The following is a 15,074-nucleotide window of genomic DNA, read 5'->3' on the forward strand; positions in this document are numbered from 1 at the left end:
AAATATACGTATATAAAAATAAACAATAAAATGTGCATCATACACACACAAACCCACACACAGATGCATGTGTGGATAGTCTCCTTTTTCTTCTCTTTTACTCTTGTAAAACTGAATATAGAAGACTTAAGAAGAAATAACAAGGATTTGATTTATCCTTGTGCTTGAAACAGCAGTAACAAGGAAAAAAATGAAATTCTGGTTGTGGAGGCCAGGCAACAGAAGAATAAAAAACAGATGATGAGAGCCGTATGACTGGCTTAGCTTACTACTTCAGAAGGTTTCCAGGCCATGGTGCCATTGTGGGGCTGGAAACCCAGGGAGAATCCAGCAGACTTGGTAATTTGAGGGTCCTGGGGGACTGAGGTGACTAGAGTTTGGGGTATAGAGCATCAGAGAAAAGCTTTATTGAGCAAGAACTCCGAAGATCTGCAGAGGATCCCACTAAAGTACTGAGCTGAGCACTGAACAACACATGCATGTGAAGAAACTACCCAAGATGGGGAAGGAAAACCTAAAAGAATTAGAGGTGAAAGTGCTCGATATATACTTAGTGTTGGGTATAGTGCCTGTTCCCATCAGTCAGACTGGGAAACCTTATGATTAATACAGCATTAGGTAGAAGAGACAGAAAAGTCTTCTCTTAGTAGGGAGGAATGATAAGCCCTCTACTGAGTACTAATCTCATCCTGCCAAACTAGTCGTAAAAGAAAGATTTGAAAGGATCGAACTTAATGGTATCCCAGAAGAAAATTGAAGGCTATTTTAGGAATCCAAGAATATCCAACTCCCAACAAGGCAAGAATCACAGTGTCTATAATTGAATCAAAATTTACCAGGCGCACAAATAGGCAGAGAAATAAGACCCATGAGGAGGGGATAAATACTGACCCAGAACTGACAGATATTTACCCCATTTGTATCTACATATATGTCCTTGTTAGATGTTCTTCTAGATGCTATTCTCTACCTTTAGCAGTATATAAATGTGCTAATGGTAACTGAGTTTAGTGGGTCTTAGTTATCTGAGTGTTCATCAGCAGATTCCCCTCTTTGGTTATATTAGAGGAAAATGAAAGTGAGGGCAACAGTAAAAATGTCTGCTAATAAAGAGTTAAGCATATATGGTCTTTACTGTGTTGAAGATATTTCTTCTATATTCAATTTGTTAAGAGATTTTTTTTTTATCATAAATAGATGTTGAATTTTGTCAAATGCTTTTTTGGCCTATGTTAAGATGGTATGATTTTTATCTTTCATTCTATTAATCTGGTGTATCACATTTATTGATTTGTGTATGTTGGACCATTTTCACTTCCCAGGGATGAATCCCACTTGATAATGGTGTATGTTTTTTTAAATGTGCTGCTGAATTTGATTTGCTAGTATTTTGTTGAGAATCTTGACATCTATATTCATCAGGCCTATTCATATCTATCTATATTCATACTGGCCTATAAGGTTTTTTTAAATTTGTGTAATGTCCTTATCTGGCTTTGGTATCAGGGTAATGCTGGCCTTATAAAAATGAGTTTGGGAGTGTTCCCTCCTCATCAGTTTCTTGAAAGAGTTTGAGAAGGATGGGCAGTACTAATCATTTAGCAGTATACACATCTATCAAATCATTATGTCATAGACCTTAAACTTATACAGTGTTGTCTGTCAATTCTATGTCAAAAAAAACAGGAAAAAAGAAGAGTTACTCCATTAGCTCTCCCCAGCCTCCCAAATCCTTCTCTGCTTAACACTTGTGTCTGTTCTGTTGGTCTTGCCTGATTGTCACAAGCTGCAAAGAGAAATTGAAATCACAACTCAAAACAATTGCAAAAGGCCTTCAGAAATGAATGACTTGAATAATCAGGGATCAGTAGAGTACATTTGAAATACGGATAAAGCTCTCAGATAGTTGTTAGAAATAATCCTCTTTAAAAGCTTTAACTTTAGGGTGCCCGAGTGGCTCAGTCATTAAGCGTCTGCCTTTGGCTCAGGTCATGATCCCAGGGTCCTGGGATTGAGCCCCGCATGCATTGGGCTCCCTGCTTGGCGGGAAGCCTGCTTCTTCCTCTGCCACCCCCCCTGCTTGTGTTCCTGCTCTCACTTTCTCTGTCTCTGTCAAATAAATAAATAAAACATTATAAATAAATAAATAAATAAATAAATAAATAAATAAATAAATAAATAAAAGCTTTAACTTTAAAAGCCATCTAAACTGAGGGTTTTAGAGGGGAGGGGGATGGGAGGAGGGGTTAGCCCAGTGATGGGTATTAAGGAGGGCACGTATTGCATGGAGCACTGGGTGTTATACGCAAACAATGAATCATGGAACACTGCATCAAAAACTAATAATGTAATGTATGGTGACTAACATAACATAATAAAAAAATTTTTTTAAAGATTTTATTTATTTATTTGAGAGAGAGAATGAGAGAGAGAGCACATGAGAGGGGGGAGGGTCAGAGGGAGAAGCAGGCTCCCTGCCGAGCAGGGAGCCCAATGTGGGACTCGATCCAGGGACTCCAGGATCATGACCTGAGCTGAAGGCAGTCGCTTAACCAACTGAGCCACCCAGGCGCCCCATAACATAATAAAATTAAAAAGAAATAAAAAGTAAAAGCCATCTAAAGTTGAAAGTGAGGTGGAAGATATCTTATTACATTATGTAATTCTACTGAAATTGCTTAACAAAAAGAAAATTTGGACTTGGTTCATTCTTGGTTTTTTCGAACAAGTATGTCAGAATTGCAACCAAATTCTAAGTGTTATTTATAAAATCAAATAGACATATTTTACTAATTTTCAGTTACTTTGAAGTCCAAATTAAAGGCTTTTTTCTTAGCCTCCCATTATTTATAGTTTAATTTTGGCCTTGTTTTATTTATTTATTTATTTTTAAGATTTTATTTATTTGAGAGAGAGAGCATGAGCAGAAGCGGGGGGAGAGGAAGAGGGAGAGGGAGAAACACACTCCCCACTGATTGCGGAGCCCGAGTCAGGGCTCTATCCCAGGACCCTGAGATTATGACCTGAGCTGAAGTTGGGCACTTAATGGACTGAGCCACCCAGGCACCCCTTAGGCCTTGTTTTAAATGGCAACAGAGAAAGAATTGGTATCTAAAATTACATTGGTGAGAAGTAAGAGCATGGTTGTTAATTCACCCCCCTGAGAAGATATGAGAGCTTCCTATCTTTCATTCTTCCAGAGGTGAAGTCAAATGAAGCTGACAGTACTACCAATTGTACTGATTTTTGTAGTAACAGCCAGAAGGAAAGATGGGCCTATATGCCATGGGAAGTGGCTTAAGAAGTGCCTTGCCAATTTTATTCATTTTTCTAAATATTCAGATTTCAATGTTTATGATAATCTATTAAAAATTCTATTCTGCTAATTTCTGCTTTTCTCCTCATTCATTTGTTCCTTTGATTTTAAGTTTGTTTTGTTGATATTTTTTCACCTCAAGTTAGTAGCTTAGTTAACTACTTTTCTCTCTCTTCAGAATTTTTTTTTTTTTCCTAATTTACCTATTTAAAGATATGAACTTCCCAGTGAGTATCAGCTGCTACATCCAACAGTTTTGGATATATGCAGTTTGGGTTGTCATTTAGTGTGGACCTCAGAGAGTCAGGGACCTGGGGTGGCGAAGGAACTGAGAAAGACAACAGTATAGTGAGGCACAGGGGACCCCGAGCAAACAGCCCGAGGTGCCGAGGTTTATTTTTCATACTCTTATATGCCTTCCACAGCGATATATAGATCTATAATGGTTTACAGCAGGGGCGTAGTAAGGCACGTTCCTCCATGTATACAGGATTAGTCAAGCACGTAAGAATCTTTAAAACAGAATAAAGGAACAAAGAGGGGAGTGCCCAGTGTGCTATTTACAGCTGTCTTCCTATCTACTAAACATCTTCTGCTGTGTACTTTAGAACAGACCACACACATCCCAAGGGCATTTCACTCTGATCCTTTCGGGTTATTTTTAACCCTGCAATCTCGAGTTTTCTCAGAGATCTCGGAGTCTGAGCCAACATGCACCAGTGGTTGTTGTGGTGTTCTGTTTCCCACAATTTAGTTCTAAATCACTTTCAATTTCCATTTTGGATTCTTACAAGTCATTTAGAAGGATGTTATCACATCTTTAGGTGCATTGTTTTTGGCCACCATTTTGATTGTTGATTTCTATTGTGTGATACTTCTTTTTCTGGACTGCTGAGTTGTTCTGTAGTTGAGCACTTAGTATATTTTTATAAATATACACATTTGAGAAGAATATGTGTGATTTGGTTGTCATTCTGTAACTATGTGCATAGTCAAGCTTGTTAATGTTTTGATTCAAGTTTTCAAGCTTTCTTGTTTTTTTGTGCCCCTGACCTTATGAGTTCTGATAGTCGTTTTAATGTCTCCCACAATTACTGTGAATTTACTAAGTTGTCCATGCAACTTTATGAGTTGATGCTTTACACATTTAGAAATCATTTTGTTTCGTGAATAAAATTCCTGTCTTATCTTCTAGGTAAAACACTCCTTTTGTCAGTGTGCCATGATATTCCCTATCATACTGATGATTTGTTTTGCCTAATAATATATCTACATTATTAATTTTTAATTTTTAATTGTTTTGGTGTGTGTCTTCCTCTTCCCTTATATTCATCCTACCAAATTTGTTTTCCCATGTTTGTTTTAAAGCCATTACAAGGATTTAAGGGGAGATTTTGAACCTTTCATATCACCTATGCCTTTAATTTAATCTTGCCAACTTCTATTATTTTTTTCTCTAAAGCAGTGTGCTTTCTATAGTCCCTCCTCCCTCCCTTTTTGGCTTTTTGTTGGATTTGTTGAATTTGTTTCTTTTTTTTTTTTTTTAAAGATTTTATTTATTTATTTGACAGAGAGAGACACAGCGAGAGAGGGAACACAAGCAGGGGGAGTGGGAGAGGGAGAAGCAGGCTCCATGCAGAGCAGGGAGCCCGATGTGGGACTCGATCCCAGGACCCTGGGATCATGACCTGAGCCGAAGGCAGTCGCTTAACCGACTGAGCCACCCAGGCGCCCGAATTTGTTTCTTTTTATCTTCTGTTTTCAAATGGCTAATTTTCCATTCTATTCTAATTTTCTAATATCCTAATTTTTATTCTGCAGATTTCTCTTAAATTTTCAAATATTTAAATTCTTATAGTTTTCTTTTTTCTTTTTTTTTTAATATTTATTTGAGAGAGAGAGCATGAGGGGAGGAGGGTCAGAGGGAGAAGCAGACTCCCTGCCGAGCAGGGAGCCCGATGCGGGACTCAATCCCGGGACTCCAGGATCATGACCTGAGCTGAAGGCAGTTGCTTAACCAACTGAGCCAAACAGGCGCCCCTAAATTCTTATAATTTTCTAATAAATGTGTAATTATAACTCTCCAGAAAAAAGATAAAACAGTCAACATGGTTTCATTATTGTCCACTCTTTCCTCTTTTCAAAATCTAATGCTGCTACTACTCAGTATTTTACAGATTTTTATAAGCTTGATATTTAAATTTCACAGTGAGTTTCCTAAATTTTGTTTTGCTTTGTTTACCATTGCTTCTTGCATCCTCTTAATTAGTTCTAGTTTTTTTGTTGTTACTGTTGGAATAAATATTTTATTAGCTCTTTCAGAAAGTGTTCACGTGTGTTTGAGTTCTGGTATGAAAATATTTCTCTGATTCTTTAATGAGATGTACAATAGTATATTCAAAGTTTGTCTCTTTTTATCTCTTCTGATTTAAGCTCTCTTCACAGACTTTTTATTTGTAATGTTTTTGCCTAGAAGCCTAATGCCAATTTTTAAAATTATTATAAGTGATCTGGCTTTTCCCTCTATCTTTGGTCTGAAATTACACTCTTTATGTGCCTAGGAATGGGTTTTTTTAATTTTGCTTTGCATTGTAGTTTTTGGCCATTTCAATCTAGAATAATGTAAATATTTTCAGCTTGGAGAAATTCCTAAGCATTATATTTTCTCTCTCAATTATTTCTATGATGTCTTTTTAAAAGCCCTTTTATATGGATATTGAAAATTCTGGATTTATTCTGCATTCCACTTAACGTTTTCCCATACTTTTCAGGATGTTATCACTTGTTCTATATTTTGGGAGGACTCTTAGTCTCATTTTTCAAAGTTTAAATATTATATTTAATAATAATGTAAAAATCTCATTTTGGCATATATTCATTGTATATTAATGAATATTGTTATTTAAACATCGTTGCATATGGGTGGAGCCATTTGACTCCTTCTGGGCATTATATTGGGCTACATTTCTAGGCCTGGACTCTTAATTTTTCCTTACCATTCTGCATGCTCTTTTTTCTTCTCAGCTATCCAGACACACAGCCAGTAGATGATTAGAAACTGGATTCCTGAGTCACCAATTGAAGGAGAGCCTCCTGACCAGGAACGTCTACATTGGACTTTACATGAATGAGAAATAAACATTGACTGGGTAAGTTACTGAGATTTGGGAGTTATTTCCTGAAGTATATGGTGTTTTTTGATGCAGATAATATACCGCCATAGGTAGTATAATGCTAACATATGATAATATGAGGTAAAATTAAAAATCTAACATAATCTTATTTGCATCTTGTTTCTTCTTACCCCATGGTTTCAGACTTGACTGTCTTATCAGAATGGTGTAAAGTTGGTTTACTTGTTTGTGCCTTTACTGTAATTATCACTGTATAATTCAACACCAAACACAATTCATTACTCAGTATAAGTTTTCAATAGCTGCTTTAAAAATGAAGTAAGGGTATTCTGTATCTTAGGAATAGATTTTTAAGCTTATGTAAGATCAATATTTCAAGTAAATTTACTCCATTTGAGAATTTGAGTTTTTGCCATATGTACATTTTTATAGACTTTTTAGAGATTATTTTACAACCTGATGTATTTGTGTGTGTGTTTTTAGTTTAAATGCATTCTTATTTTAGACAACCTACAGGACATGTTTGTTTTGTTTTTTTTCCTTAAAAATGATGGCTCCACTCCAGATAAGTCAAGGTCGAAATAAATGAAGAGCTCAAGGTGGCATCTGTCCCATTCATCTAAGTCCTGGTGCCGTGTGGATGAAGAGCTGCAGCCTGTTATGACAACAGGTGGTACATCCAAAGTCATAGCCAAGTTCATTAACATGTTTCCATTTCTACACCATCCTTAAAGGAAATCCTATATGGGGTCACGCCATCCCCAGAATAGTCCAGCAGAGCAACCATGCCACCTCGGTTCGTGTTTTCATCAACAGAGAATGGGTAGTTTTTGCAGTTAGTGAGGATGTGCTTGATTTGTTCTGCAGCCCCTGTCATAAAAGGTTTTCCTTTTTCTGGCCTCTGTTCTTCAAGTTTGCCTTTGATCGATTTCATGTAATCTCTGACGTACTTCTCGTAGGCTTCTTCGGTGCAGCTGGTTTCTGCCAGTGATGTTTCAGGACAGTAGCAACACCAGGCATGACTGTGCTTTCTGTACCTTCACCCTCGGAGGTGGAGGCATTTCCCACAGTGAGCGGGTCATCAGTGTTACCCTCCGTCCTCCTGACCGTCCTCTCCTCCACCTCCAGGCACAGCCTCTGTACCATCTCCCAGATCTTGTAGATGGTGGACAACATCTCATCCTAGCAGATGAGGTCCTGGGAGTTGATCATGATGGTGGCTGGAGAAAAAGGATGGTGGTGCTAGCTTAGCAGGAGCCGGGAGCTCTGAGCAAACGTGGTGCAGCCAGAGCAGCACTCGGGGGTAGGGAGGAGTGGGCGGAAAAATGCTACAACCAGATATATTTGATTAACTCCCACCTCTTGAATGGTATATAATATGGAATTTCACTGTTCCATAATTTAGAGTTAAAGGTGATAAAATATTTTAAAAATACTTAGTTTTTACCAAACTATATTTAGTTTAATTTACACTCAGTATGTTGTAAAATATAAATAGAGCAAAATTTATAACATGAAATATACTAAGTACAGTGATGGATACCAAGGAAATGGTAATGACCCGTACAGTGATAATGGATGATGATGATAATACCTGTATTAGGACAGATTTAGGTCTCCTAGGGCAGTGTGGTAACTGCTAAATCTCAGTGGTGATGCAGTGTTTTATTTCTCATTGAAAGTACATGTCCGAAATAGGGCAAGGGGGAACCCAGTGCCACATGGTTACTAAGAGACCCAGGCTTGGAAAGAAGCATGAACTTGTCGTAATGCTGACTCAACATGGTCTTCTGGGGTTGCCACAGAAGGGGAAGAGAGAGCTGGGAGGCTGGACGGGGTGTTTTTCACTCTTTCTCTCACTAAGTTACTCATGCCACTTCAGTTTACATTTGGCTGGCTGGAGCTCTTCTTATAGCCGTGCCCATCCAAGATGGCTGCAAAGTCAGCCTTCCATGAGTCAAGGGAGAGGGGAATAATTTATGGGTGGGCACTAATAATGTGTCCAAAAAAGCTACCATTTACTGAAAGTACAGTATGTACACTATTACATCTAACTTTCAGAGCTACCTTATGTGGTTCTTACTTTTAATTTTGTCATTTTACAGGTGAGGAAACTGAACCCTAAAGATGTTAAATAACTCACCCAAAGTTTGAGTTAATAAGTGGAAGAGCCAGAACTTAAAACCATGTCTGTATTAGTAGAAGGACCATACTCTTATTCACTACAATATTTCACCTCTTCACAATAAATACTCACCAGTTACGTTAATATTGTCCTGACTGATAGATTTCCCAATTGTCAGGAACACTGAAGGAAGATTGAAGTGACCAGACTGACTCCCTGTTTTTACCCCTTTCCAGCCCTCATGCTTGGGTCCAGGACCAGAGACCTCAGGTTGAAGCCTTCCTTACGCTGACTATGAGACCAATCCCTATGTCAGGCCAGAGCAGTTCAAAAGAAGACAAGTCGCCAACAAGGTCAGTCCTGTGCCAACTCTGCCCTTCTAAGCATGTTTTATGTTTTGTTTTGTTCATGTGTCCAAACCTCGAGCTTCTATTGTAAGTCTGACACAATGTGGTAGAAAGAGTGTGGGCTTTGCTCACTGTCCAACCTGGGCTTAATTCCAGGTTCCAACACTTAAACTAGCTATGTGACCTTGGGAAAATTACTTCCCAGAGATTCTGTATTTTTCATTTGTAAAATGAAAGCAATAATGATAAGTATTATTGTTAAAGCTGACATTTGTTGGGCACTTATATTGCCGCCCCTGGGCTAAGTGCTTTAGCATAAATTATTTTACTTAATCCCTCATTATCCCCCTGAAGTAGGTACTATTATTCTGCATAGATTATACATGAGAAATTATATAATTTGCCCACACTTAACCAGCTAATAACTGACTAAGGATTCAAACCTAGAATTCACTAACTCCAGAACTATAGTCATTACTTCTAAAAAGTATTTATTTTTATAAATGAGGAAATTATGTCTGTATTCACTTATTTCCTCCCATGTTCTCCAGTAATTTGATGTTTACTTGTTCAACTATACTCAAGTCATAAACTTAAAACCCAGTCTAATGTCCCACTCTAGCATCTTGCCTAGTTCCCATGAACATAATCCATGGGTACTTCAATTACTTATAAGGGCTTTTCTGACTCTTTTTTCCACTGGTTGAAATGTCCAGATATTTCCTGCCTTGAACACCTCCATTCCTGATCTTCACTTGCCTGATTATTATAAGCTCCATTGTCTTTCAGTGGTCTTTTCTCTTATTAAACTTATCCATCCTAAGAAACACTTACTAAATGCCAGCTAGGAAAGATACTCATGAATAAGGCATATATCCTACCCTCAGTGAGCTTGCACACTAGTGCAGGAGGTAAGATGCTTGTAGAAATAAGCATAATGCACAGGAGGAAGTAAATTAGGCTTGAAGACAGGCATAAACATTTGTCCAGTGCTCCGAGAAAGAGCGGGAGTCTGCTGACATCTCTGAGTAGCTGAGATCGGCCAAATACTGTCACATCTTATTTAAATTTCTCATAACCCTGTGAAGAAGGCATTGTGACAATGTATGTTTCCAAATCAGAAAACCAAGGCCCACGATTTTGAAGTCATTTGCCTTTGACGTTTTGCAGCTTGGACACTGTGACCTGCTCGTCTGAATAGACCCCTTTTGCTCAGTGGACACGTCTCATCTCCCTGTCCTGGTCTTCTTCCATTCTGCCATAGCTCTTCTAGACTTGCCAAGGAATTCAGCCTTTCAACCATTAAGCCTCTTTTTGGATCTTCCTCTACTGATTTCTGATTGGAAAAGAGAGGGAAAAGGCAGTGGAGGGGGGATAACCAAGTTCTTTAGACAGACATGCATCCCTAAACTTGATGAACTCCTACTAATACTGAGTATTGCTCAAGACTGGCCCAGGGTCAAACTTAAGTAGGGGACGTCTCCCTGGAGTGGCTCTGATACCTGAATTTGCATCTTTCCCCCACTGTGTCACAGTGTTTGATTTGTCCCATCTGTTTTCCAGGACTCCCATGCTAGCCTGGCATTAGGAAACTTCTTCCTAAATGGGGTTGTCTTCCTGCCCCCACATATCACAAGTATGTGATTACCTCCCAGCAGTGTTGAGGCAGGCTTATTGAGCATTGGCCCTTGGTGGTAGGAAATGTAGGCCTCTTGTAGTAGGTTAGCAAGTATCCTTTCTGAGCATTAAGTACTGATGATCTCTTCTTTCCTTTGTTTGCCTCCCATGCTCTAATTCCTATCTTTTTTGTATGTGCTTTCCCTGAATCTTGTACACATTTTGTTCTTCCCCTTTAAGTACTGCACATCTGCAAGTTGTGATCTTTTTCTTGGACTTGGGGTGCCTAGCTTGTCCCATCTTCTTTTTGAATCCCCCTGTAGGGGCCATCGGTCTTAAGATGTTAATGTCAATGGGTCATCTTAGTTTTTTGACAAACCAATCTCTAGGGACATTGGAGCTTTGTAAAAATAACCATTCTAGATCTTGGGCTATTTTTCTAAGTTCTGTGTGGCAGCAGTGAATAAATTAGAAGTACTTTGAATATACAGACATATGTATGAATCGGGACACTACAGGGTTTGGTGATGAACTTTGTTGTCACTCTGCATGGGATCAGATCCTGGCCCCAGTCTTTGATAGTGCATGGTCTTAGGAAAGTTACTTAACTGCACTATTCCCTATTTCCCTTATTTATTAAATGGCAATATCAACCACAATAGTAATGGTATCTATCTTATAGCTTTCCTTCCTTTTGGGGGGTGAGGATTAAATGAAATTATAGATATAAAGCCCTTGGTTTAGGATGTGGCATATGTAAGCACTCAATAAATTTGGGTATAAAGGAATATGTACTTTTCTTAAAAATACGGTTCAGTTAGGCTTCAGTGGGAATTGCTCTTAAAACTCTCAGATGTCAATTTTATTTTAAAATAAAATTTGCATGTGCAGGTAATTTCAGGAGAAAGAGATGGGGGGGCTTACCTTAGATACCAAGACACTTCTAAGAGTTCTTTGGAGGAATTAATCATTTGCACAATGCAGTGATTTATCAAAAAGCACAAAGATGTTTCCAAATATCTGCAGTTTAGTCTAAAATTAAAAAGGAAGATAATAGCATCTCCTCTCTTTTGATATTGCAAAAGCTTCAGGAAATTTCAACGTATAGAAGAGTAGAGAGGAATAAGAGACCTAAGTGAGGTTCAAAGAAGAGCTGCTGTCTTTACTTGATATTTAAATAGTGGGAGAAAACAGAACTGCTTTTTCTATAAGCAGGGAACCATTATAGAATGATGAGGTCATTGCACATTTAAAGTGGTAGGAGTATTGAAAAATACTTAATTTTCTATCAGAAAATAAAGTGGGGTTTTTTTAAAAAGATCTCACTGTGAAAATATATATATTTCTTTGTATGAAGAGATAGTGCCAAATATTTGTATTTAAATATTTTTTTAAAAAAACACTGACTATGGATGCACACGGAGAATTAAAGATGATGAATTTAAGTTTATTTTTTCTCGTGATGTGTGTCTGCTAGAATTTGGCCCAGAAGTGCTTTCATTTAGATGCTTGTATGATAAAGACCCATAAAACTGTAAAACTTTGCTGTAGCCATCAGAGATCACAGTTGAATGCAATTCAAATTATGAGCTCATTGAAAGCACCTTAAAATGTCAGTAAACTCATTTCTTGAGCTGTTGGCTATCTGCTGGTGAAGATAGCAATAGGCTCCCAATCTTACGGTGTATGCTTCTCAGTTCAATTACTATGATGTGGTCAGAAATATTGCCTGTACTTTGGTGATGAAGTATTTTTGAAATGCGAATTAACATTCTCACTCAACACTTGGTACAATTTCACTCCTGACTCTCACTTTTAATGGTTGTTCTGCCTTTTTAAATTCTGCGTAGCACGGAAAAAGTCTGGATGAGTCATATCAGGTTGCTAAATGTGGTTGTCTGGCATGGGATGAGAAATAGGTTAGAGTTAGGTCCCATTAAAGTTTTACTTTGTATGTTTTTTTTAAATGGTGAGATTTTAAGGGATTTTTTTATTGCTTGGGTTTTTTTCCCCATTTTTCCATTTTGAAAGTGTATTTACAAATTAATAAGGATATGTGACCTAGCAATTTCATTTCTAATTATATACTTACATATTCACCAAAAGATATACATTAGAATATTCTTACCTTACTACCTGTATTGGCCCCAAACTGAAACCGTTCAAATTTCCAAAAGAGAAACCAATAAATACAGTGATATATATATATATAGATATATATATATATATTCATTCTATCATCTATCCTCACAATGGAATACTACATAGCAATGAAAATGAACAATCTATAATTACATGCAGTCATGTGGATGACTCCTACAAACATAATATTTAAGAAGCCAGTAACAGAAGAGCCCATACTGTATGATTCTATTATATAAGGTGCAGTATCATGGAAAAGCTTACCTATTCTGTTAGAGAAAAGTTAGTAGTTAATCATAGAGGTAGAATGACTGGCAGGGAGAATAAGATGTCTCTGGGTTGTGTGTAATGCTCTTTCTTAATCTGGGTGTTGATTTATATAGGTGTATACTCGGTGAAGATTTATTGAGATATAAACTTAGGAAATAATGTCCTTTTATGTATTATGTACTTCATTAACAAAATTTAAAACAGGGAAAGTTCCTTCATTACCAACTTAACAGTTTTTGATGTCCTAAAACATGAAGAACTGTATGAGGGAAAACTGAGCAAATTTCAGCCTTAAGATCTGAACAGGCTTTGATTTTGATGGTGCCTTACACATTATAGTTGCTGAATAAATGTGTGTTGATGGACTGATGTGCTTTATTCTGTTGTGATTATTTTAGAACATGATGTTAACACTTCATGATAAATATTCACCGTAAAACTAGGTAAGACAAATCATACTTTATAAAAACTCCTTAAAGGATTTCCCTTGGAGTACTGAGTGGCGTCTAATATATCTTTCTTAAAAACATGGAAGGCTGATAATGCCTGTTAATGTGCACATATTCAATTCCAAAGGACATTGCTAACTCCCTGCTTTATCTCTATTAGTAATTTCTATCTGGCTTCCGTCCTCCACTTAAATGGTGTTCACTGAATTTACCAAGGACAGTAATTTGTTTTATCATTATGATGATGAATTGCCCTAATAGGTTGGTAGCTCACTGTTGTTGTTGTTGTTGTTTTATCACAAAGAAGATATATTTTATAGTGATTAAAAAATTTACTTAGGAATATATTTATGTTAGCAAGTGGATAGTCATTGTTATATTGGCATGGAGAGACTTACTTGAAGCGCTGCAGAAGATTTTTCTTTTAAATGGATCATTTTCTGAATGAGGCCTGGGGATAAAAATACTATGTCATATATATAGAAATTTAAAAATTTGGGGGGCGCCCGGGTGGCTCATTTGGTTGAGTGTCCACCTCTTGATTTCCACTCAAGTCATGATCTCAGAGTCATGGGATTGAGCCCTGAGTTGGGCTCCGTGCTCAGCAGGGAGTCTGCTTGAGATTCTCTCCCTTTCCCTCTGCCCCTCCTGCTCGTGCTCTCTTTGTCTCTCTCTCTCTCTCTCTCAAATAAATAAATCTTTAAAAAAAGAAATTAAAAAAATTGAAAGTGTATATACAAATAAAGCACTCTGCTCATTAGAATGCAATTTGTCAGCTTTCAATTTAAGAACTAAAGATTTTTTGTTATCTATACTAGACTTTTCGTAGACTCATCCTGGGACTAATTACATCAAAGTCTCATAATTATGAAATGGCTTTGTTTTGGTACTCTTTGTGGCTAATGGCACTAATCTATTTTATATTAAGAAACTTTTTTTTTTAAAGATTTTATTTATTTATTTGACAGAGAGAGAGAGCAAGAGAGAGAGCAGAAGCAGGGGGAGAGGGAGAGGGAGAAGCAGGCTTCCAGCTGAGCAGGGAGCCCAATGTGAGGCTGGATCCCAGGACCCTGGGATCATGACCTGAGCCGAAGGCAGACGCTTAACGACTGAGAGCCACCCAGGCACCCCTTATATTAAGAATCTAACTCATATGGGGCACCTGGTTGGCTCAATCGGTAGAGCATGCAACTTTTAATCTCAGGGTTGTAAATTCAAGTCCCACATTGGGTGTAGAGATTACTTAAAAATAAAATCATGAAGGGCGCCTGGCTTTAGCGTCGCCTTCGGCTCAGGTCATGATCCCAGGGTCCTGGGATCGAGCCCTGCATCGGGCTCCCTGCTCCGAGGGAAGCCTGTTTCTCCCTCTCCCTCTCCCACTCCCCCTGCTTGTGTTCCCTCTCTTGCTGTCTCTCTCTGTCAAATAAATAAATAAAATCTTAAAAAGAAAAAATCATGAAAAAAAGAAAACTCAAATGTAAATATTTAATGCCTAATTAACCCTTACCTTTATTTAGGGGATAATTGGTAGATGTCATTTTCTCATATAGGCCAAGTACATATTTTTACTGAATGTTGTGTTTTTAATTCTTACTTCAGCATTGCATAGAAATTTTTAGAAAATATTTTCTGCCGTCTTTTGTTTACATTCAAATCTAATTTATGTATTTTGTT

The 15,074-nt window shown here is 37.6% G+C and overlaps 1 pseudogene; it reads right to left on the bottom strand.

Moving 5' to 3' along the window:
* Nucleotides 1-7,150: 7,150 nt before the first annotated feature.
* On the bottom strand, nt 7,151-7,662 carry LOC123841521 (translationally-controlled tumor protein-like; annotated as a pseudogene).
* Nucleotides 7,663-15,074: the final 7,412 nt, after the last annotated feature.

This window comes from Mirounga angustirostris, unplaced genomic scaffold (genome assembly GCF_029215605.1).
Source record: "Mirounga angustirostris isolate CCGP_5_RB_7025 unplaced genomic scaffold, mMirAng1.0.hap1 SCAF_11, whole genome shotgun sequence".
Taxonomy (NCBI): Eukaryota; Metazoa; Chordata; class Mammalia; order Carnivora; family Phocidae; genus Mirounga; species Mirounga angustirostris.